The sequence below is a fragment of the Ranitomeya variabilis genome, chromosome 4, assembly GCF_051348905.1.
Source record: "Ranitomeya variabilis isolate aRanVar5 chromosome 4, aRanVar5.hap1, whole genome shotgun sequence".
Taxonomy (NCBI): Eukaryota; Metazoa; Chordata; class Amphibia; order Anura; family Dendrobatidae; genus Ranitomeya; species Ranitomeya variabilis.
The window spans coordinates 150,333,101-150,340,429 of NC_135235.1; the positions used below are offsets into that span (position 1 = coordinate 150,333,101).

General features: G+C 39.7%; 1 long non-coding RNA gene across 1 annotated transcript; it reads right to left on the minus strand.

Annotated features, from left to right (window-relative positions):
* Nucleotides 1–3,760: 3,760 nt before the first annotated feature.
* LOC143768521 (uncharacterized) lies at nucleotides 3,761–7,103 on the minus strand. The gene is made up of 4 exons (XR_013213918.1): nucleotides 6,951–7,103; nucleotides 4,343–4,387; nucleotides 4,150–4,200; nucleotides 3,761–3,948 (listed from the first exon to the last, which is right to left on the minus strand). It is a non-coding gene; the product is annotated as an uncharacterized LOC143768521 (long non-coding RNA).
* Between the last annotated feature and the right edge of the window lie 226 nt (nucleotides 7,104–7,329).

Genomic DNA, 7,329 nt, shown 5'->3' on the forward strand with positions numbered 1-7,329 from the left:
CCAGACATTTGGCCAAACATAATGTTGGCAGTTAGGTACGACCTGATGCGTCTAGCCCGTCAGGAAGCCATAACATAACAGCATAGACCCACCCATTCACACAATGTTCGTTTTCCTCACAAAAAAAAAAATCACTAGTAATTGCAAACATCACAACCAGCAACCTCACCCTGAACAGCCAATCATTGTTTGTTTGACTTGTAAGGTTTTTAGGTTGTGAAATTAGCCAAGCATTGCCAAGTCTGGCACTTTTTGTGTTTGGCAAAAAGAAGGCGGAAACTTGTTTTTATGTTTGACAAAATAAACCACACGTTTGTTCTTGCTTTGGGTATTTTCCTTATTTTGAACATCTAAACATTGTTGGCAAACACATCTAAGGTAAATTTGTGAACACTTAGAATCAAAATATCAAATCCACAACAATTGTCGACAATCAGATTACAACATTTTCTTGCCAGGGTATTGCTCCCTCCTGCGAAACAAAATAATTTGCCAAAAAATTACGGACTCTGAGGCCTGACAGCTGGGTTCGTCTGGTCAGAGCCTGGGCAATGTGTGGAGGATTGATTGGTGAGCCTAAATTGCCATCCTGAGACGCCGAGACATCATGTTGCCGGGTAAAGTTGTGGAGTATGACGCAGGCCTTTATTACTCTGTCCACATTGTTGGGGCTTAACTGGATGGAACTATGCAAGACCCTCCATTTAGCTGTCAAGATACCAAATGCACATTCCACCAGACGACGTGCACGAGTTAGTCTATAGTTAAAAATGCGCCCACGTCTGTCTAGACCCCGGCGCGGATAAGGCCTCATCACATTCCCTGTTAGCTGAAATGCCTCATCACCAACTACCACATATGGCATTGGTTGACCACCAGAAGAAGGAAGACTCCTCGGGGGTGGCACACACAATTCATTGGCCTTCAGCCGCCGACCCATAATGGAAGAACTGAAGATTCGAGAATCTCCAGTTCTACCATAGGCCCCTATATCTACAATTATAAAATTGTACTTGCTGTCAACTAAGGCCAACAAGACAACTGAAAAATAACCCTTATAATTGTAGTATAGGGACCCAGAGTTCGGCGGCTTCTTGACCCGGATGTGCTTCCCATCAAGGGCACCGAGACAATTTGGAAATTGGCACGTGTCATAGATGCCATTAGCAATCCGTTCCCAATCTTCCGTAGTGGGCTGAGGCATCACTTTGTCCTTTAAGGCAATCCATATCTGGGAGCATGTGTGCTTCACTATATTTGATATAGTCGGTACACCCAGAAGAAACTCGAGATGTAGTGAAGCATAGGTTTGGCCCGTTGACAAAAACCTAGAAATGTAAACAGCAAAACACAAACAGCAACAAATTAGAAATGATGAATATGAGACCATGTTTAAGAAAAAAAAAAGATTTCGATAGTGCCAAAAGGTTCTTGGTGAGACCAAAAAAAGGCTAAACCCACCCCTTAGTATAGGTAGGGGTAGGGGTAGGGTTATGGATAGTGGTATGGCAAAACAGTGGATTAAGCACACATATGGGTTATGGGCGTACTCAGGCCAAATAGGCCAACTTGGTGCAATACATTTTTCATGTTACCCTTGCTGAAAGGAAAGAATTAGTATGTGACCAAAAGGTTGGGATTCCTTTTTTGGTTTTTGTGTGTTTTAAATCTTTTTTAACCCAAAAACCAGATATACTCGAGTATAAGCCGAGATTTACCCCTAAAAGTTTTGGCCTGAAAGTGCCCCTCTCAGCTTATCCTCGAGTTACGGTCGTCCGCAGGGTCAGCGGGTGAGGGGGAGAGAGGATCGGCGCATACTCAGCTAGTCCCAGCGCTCCTGGCGCTCCACCTGCCTGTAAGACTGTCTTCAGGGCCCCAGCTAGTCCCCTGTTCAGCTGTCACGTGGGTCCTCTCATTTAGAGAAAGGAAGATGGACTCCACTCCCATAGGGGTGGAGGCGCATATTCATTTCTCAAATCAGCGTTGCCAGTGACCGCTGACAGAGGAAGAGCTGCGGCACCAAAGACAGTGTTACAGGCCGGGGGAGCGCCCGCACTAGGTGAGTATTGGAGATTCAACTGACCATGCTCCACACGGCCATCGCCGCTCTGTCTTCCCGTCCTCTGGCTATGAGTGTTCAGGTCAGAGAGCGCGCGGACGCATATAGTGTGCGCGCCGCCCTCGCCCTGAACAGTCATTGCGGAGAGACGCCGAGCCAGACGGTGAGGAGCTGCAAGCAAGAGAGGTGAGTATGTTTTTCTTGATTTAAAATTGCTGCAGCATCAGAAGCAGCATTATATATGGCACAGCTTGCTATGGAAAATCCTTTTGGCCAATAATGAACGGTATGGAGCATCTCTTTTTAGTTTGTTAAGTCACCGGTAGCTGCTGTTTTTTTGTCGACCCTAGGCTTATACTCGAGTATATACGGTATGTTGCCAAAAAACAATGTCGGAATCAGCAGGATACATACCTGAGTTTAAATACTAAAGGGAGAGTGATGTTAATTGGATTAATTTGGCCATTCATTCAAGGGACACTGACACCTGAATTTGTATGGACCAATCTTTAGACCTAGGGGCCTGGTTTTTGTGTGTTTGAAGCACCCTTTCCTTACCTGCCGGCTGCATGCTGGCTGCAATATTGCATTGAAGTACATTCTCTGACCTCCGTAGTACACGCCTGCACATTGTCTTGTGCAGGCATGTATGACGGAACACAGAGAATGAACTTCAATGAAATATTTCATCCAGCATCCAGCCGGAAGGTAAGGAAAGGGTGCATCAAACCCCGGACAAACACACCCCTAGGTCTAAAGATTGGTCCATACAAATTCAGGTGACAGTGTCCCTTTAACATGTCCTAAACCAGTGTGCAGGAATGGCTTAGGCAAAATTAAAGCAAACATGTCAATTTAATTGGGGATATATCAACATTCATATATGTTTCAAATATGTGCTTTTCCGGTCTAAATTTACCGTAAGGTTACCAGGAGACGTTCTTCGGCAGAAATGCAGCGACGAAAACGTGTATTTTTAAACGTAATGGCTGGCCGAAGCTCTGCAAGGAGATAGTCAAAGGCCTCAACTGACATCCTGGTGTAGTTAAAAAATTTATCCCTATGCATCCGCAGATGTTCATATAGGCGCACAAAATGTCCTTTTCTGGGCCGATGGGTGAGGAGCGGATGCACCCAAAATCGACGCCGCCTCCTGGGAGCATCAACAAGGGGATATCCCACTCCATATTCACGTGATAGCATCCAGTTAAAGAGGAGCTCCTCAGTAGGGTCCAGACTAAGATTTCGGTCATCCATGCTTGCTTGTTGCTCAGCCAAAAAGTGCCCAAAACAAACCTCACAACAAGCAATCACAGATGTTGCTAAATGCCTTTATATAGGCCTAGCACACATGAATTCTGATTGCTTGCGTTTTTTCTGTACGTAAAAAACGGATTACATACGGATGTCATACGGATGGTGCGCAAAAAAAAACGCATGGCACTCGCATAACACTCGCATGACAATCGCATACGTTCCATCCGTTTTTTCGGTCCAGATTACGGACCGTTTTTTATCTCGCAAGTGGAAAGGGACCCTAAATCTACAATATGCACATTCCTGAAATAACAGAAAGACTTGCATGAACTTTTGTTCACATTTTTGACCAGTATTTTCATCACTCGTTGTTTAAATATAAGGATATCATGAAGTCAGCTTAAAAATCAATAAATAATAATCAGAAAACCATATTTATATATTTTTTATAGTTTTTAATATTGCATAATCATAACATATCCATGTGATATAATTTAGTGTTTTCTCTTATAAAGCATATAATGACATCAGAAGGGCTCTTCATATTATATTTGTCATAAGGCATTTACGTCTTCTTCAGACAAGCTTGTCCTGTTGTTTCTGGCAATGTGGAACTGGTTTACATTGCACTACTGAAGTCAGAAAAGAAAACACTTTTTCAATGATAATAAACTTACATCACCATTGCTATTCTTACTTACATTCCTAGAATGCTACACTATAATGATAAGTGAGAATAACAATAAATTGTCATTTGGCTATAAATATTCTCTATGACTGATAAGTTAAATTATTTTATATATAACAAGAAATAGATACAGTAAGTGGCTTACCATGAGGAGGAGGACATTTCTGCTCATGGCACACAGGTTGTGGTTTACACACTGAAAAATGGATATATGAAAGTTCATACAGTTTGTACAGGTATTATAGGTAAATAAAAACTCATTTTGGGTATCTTTTTTTGAATAACGAAAATAAAATTTTAAATACATATTGATAAAAATATTCAGCTTCTATTTTTACCTTGAGGAGGAGGGCATTTTGGCTCGGGGCACAGCGGTTTGCATGCTGAAATAAAAATAATTCTATTTAGTTCGATTTAAAACGGAAAGAGGAAAATCAGGCAATGTGTTGTATAAGAAATCCTAGCCATCCTCATCACAAAGCACAAAGAACAATAATTTTGGCTATTGTACAGTCTATATTATATGTACTGTAAATGCAGTTATTACTAGATCCTCAATTAAAGTAGACTTAAAGGGAACCGTCATGGGCAGCATGAAACAAATCATGGCTACATGATTTATTTTCTCTCATAAACACCTCAGCATTTAGAGAACATATACTTTAAATTGGTGGTCAATGTCATTTTCATTTTTAATCTATTTAGTGCCAGAATCTAAGCTATTTTCTAATATACTTGCCCTAAAAATGTCCTTGCTTTACTAACTATTCTGTCTAACTGCTTTTCTATTTTTTTTTCTAGTTGCTTTTTGATGACACTTCATTTGAGAATCCCAGTGCATGCTCAATGTTAACAGCTCACTGTTGCCGGCTCAGATCAACAGTAAGGAGCCAGCAACAGAGCAGTGTCACAATATACAATATACACTTTGCCCCTGCAAAGGACAACACAGGACTCCGCTTGCCAAGTATTCTGACACCTCTATGTTGCTGGCTCATTACTGTTGATCAGAGCTGGCAACAGAGAGCGCTCGGTCATTGTGTACATCGCACAAAGCACAGCACACAGAGACTAGCCCAGACCCAGAAACGAGCTTCACTGATGACACTTCATTTCAGGGAATGGGCAGGGGTGACAGTGGTAACCCCAACCTCTGCCACCCGAGGAACCTCAAATGAAGCATCATCAAAAAGGAAATAAGGAAAAAATAGAAGAGCAGTTATATAGTGTAGTTAGGGAACTAAAGGAAAATTTAATGCAATAATATTAGAAAATAGTTTAGAATATAGCACTAAATAGATAAGGATTTAGAATTAAAATTACTTTGCCTTCAGATCATCTCTTTAATAATGTAACTGGCTGGAATCATGCAGCTAGGCTCTGAGTCATGCTGCCCACAGATTCCCAGTGCCTTAACTATTATATCAGTAATTTTATATCAATATGGCCATGTGAGGGCTTATTTTTTGTGGGATAAGTTGTACTTTTGAACAACACCATTGGTTTTACCATGTAGTGTACAAGAAAACAGAAAAATGTTCCAAGTGCGGTGAAATTGCAAAAAAAAAAATGCAATCCCACACTTGTTTTTTGCTTGGCTTTATTGCTAGGTTCACTAAATGCTAAAACTGACCTGCCATTATGATTATCCAGGTCATTACGAGTTCATAGACACCAAACATGTCTAGTTTTTTTTTGTATCTAAGTGGTGAAAAAAATTCCAAAAATTGCTAAAAAAAAAAAAATTTAGCAATTTTTCGAGAACTGTAGCGTCTCCATTTTTTGGGATCTCAGGTCGGATGAGGGCTTATTTTTTGCATGCCAAGCTGCCGTTTTTAAAGATACTATTTCAGTGCAGATAAGTTCTTTTGATCGCCCGTGATTGCATTTTAATGCAATGTCGCGGTGACCGAAAAAACGTGTTTCTGGTGTTTTTAATTTTTTTCAAGCGATTAGGTTAATCCTTTTTTTCTTTGATAGATCGGGCAATTCTGAACACAGTGATACCTGATATGTGTAGGTTTGATTTTGTTTATTGTTTTATTTTGAATGAGGCGAAAGGGGGGAGGGTGATTTGAACTTTTTTTTTTATATATTTTTCATATTTTTAAAAACTTTTTCTTACTTTTGCCATGCTTCAATAGCCTCCATGCCGGAGCCTGCATCAAAGCAGGGGATCTGCCATTGGACGTACTATTCCATCCGATGGCAGAAAGGGGTTAAAGATGTTTTTCTAGAATATTCAAGATTTGAGATCTTTGTAAGATAAATAAGCATAAGTTACTAATAAAATTCCTCAATTATTCCAGTAAAGTCACTTTGATTTTTGCTGGGTGCGAAAATAATTGTTTTACATTTTTCAGTCATCTGACGGCTATAGCCGATCACTGAGTGTATGTGGGACAGCTAGAGCCAGCTTTTAAATGCAGCGGTCAGATGAATGATGAACAGAATTTCATCCCACTGGAAGTGATGATATCTTGTCTGTCAGTCACCTGACCATTACAGCCAATCAGGGAGTTCAAAGAATAAGTAAATGGTTAACACAATATTAACACTTGCCTGTCTCGGTGGAGATAACTGAAGCATTGTGCAAATTAAGTGTTAAAAAATGTATATTTCTTTAATTTATAAATTAAATGTATATTCCATATATTATAAAAAAAAAAAAACGTTAAGTTTCGTTAATTTTTTTAAATCCCTACAATTTGTTTCTGCTCAAGAGCTGCTCAATAATTCCAAAGGATCCTATCAAAACCAGACTTGAATATGAATAAACAATGTCTAAGTTTACCACAGAAAAAAAACAAACATTTATATTCAGAAAGAACTACTCTTCTGATAAGAATGTTGTCTTCTGTCGGCAGATATACATTTACCTTATTAGTAACTAAAATTAATATATAAAATAAACAAATTGGAAAACTGCAAAAATAATGTACTTACGATCCTGGCAGTGCTGTTTGGGTGGTGGGCAAGGCTCTGGGCATTTCTTCTGTTGTCCCTTCACACCAGACATGGTTCTCCTGAAGAGTTTGTATGTTAGATGTAAGAGATAACTGAACACAAAGACTTTTCTGGGTTTGACTGTTTTGTCTCTACTATCTCTGTTGTTTTTATATGCTTGAGTGATGTGCTCAGAGACCCTGGGAATTGGGCAATGCTATATTTGCATTTAATGATTTTTATTTTCCTGAAAAGCAGGGTGGTGTCTCTATATTTTTGTCTGTCATTTCTGCAGTGCTGAAAATGTAATATAATGATGAGCAAATGTCCCAGGCATCTTCATAAAGAAACACAATAGAATTTAATTACACAAGTAACT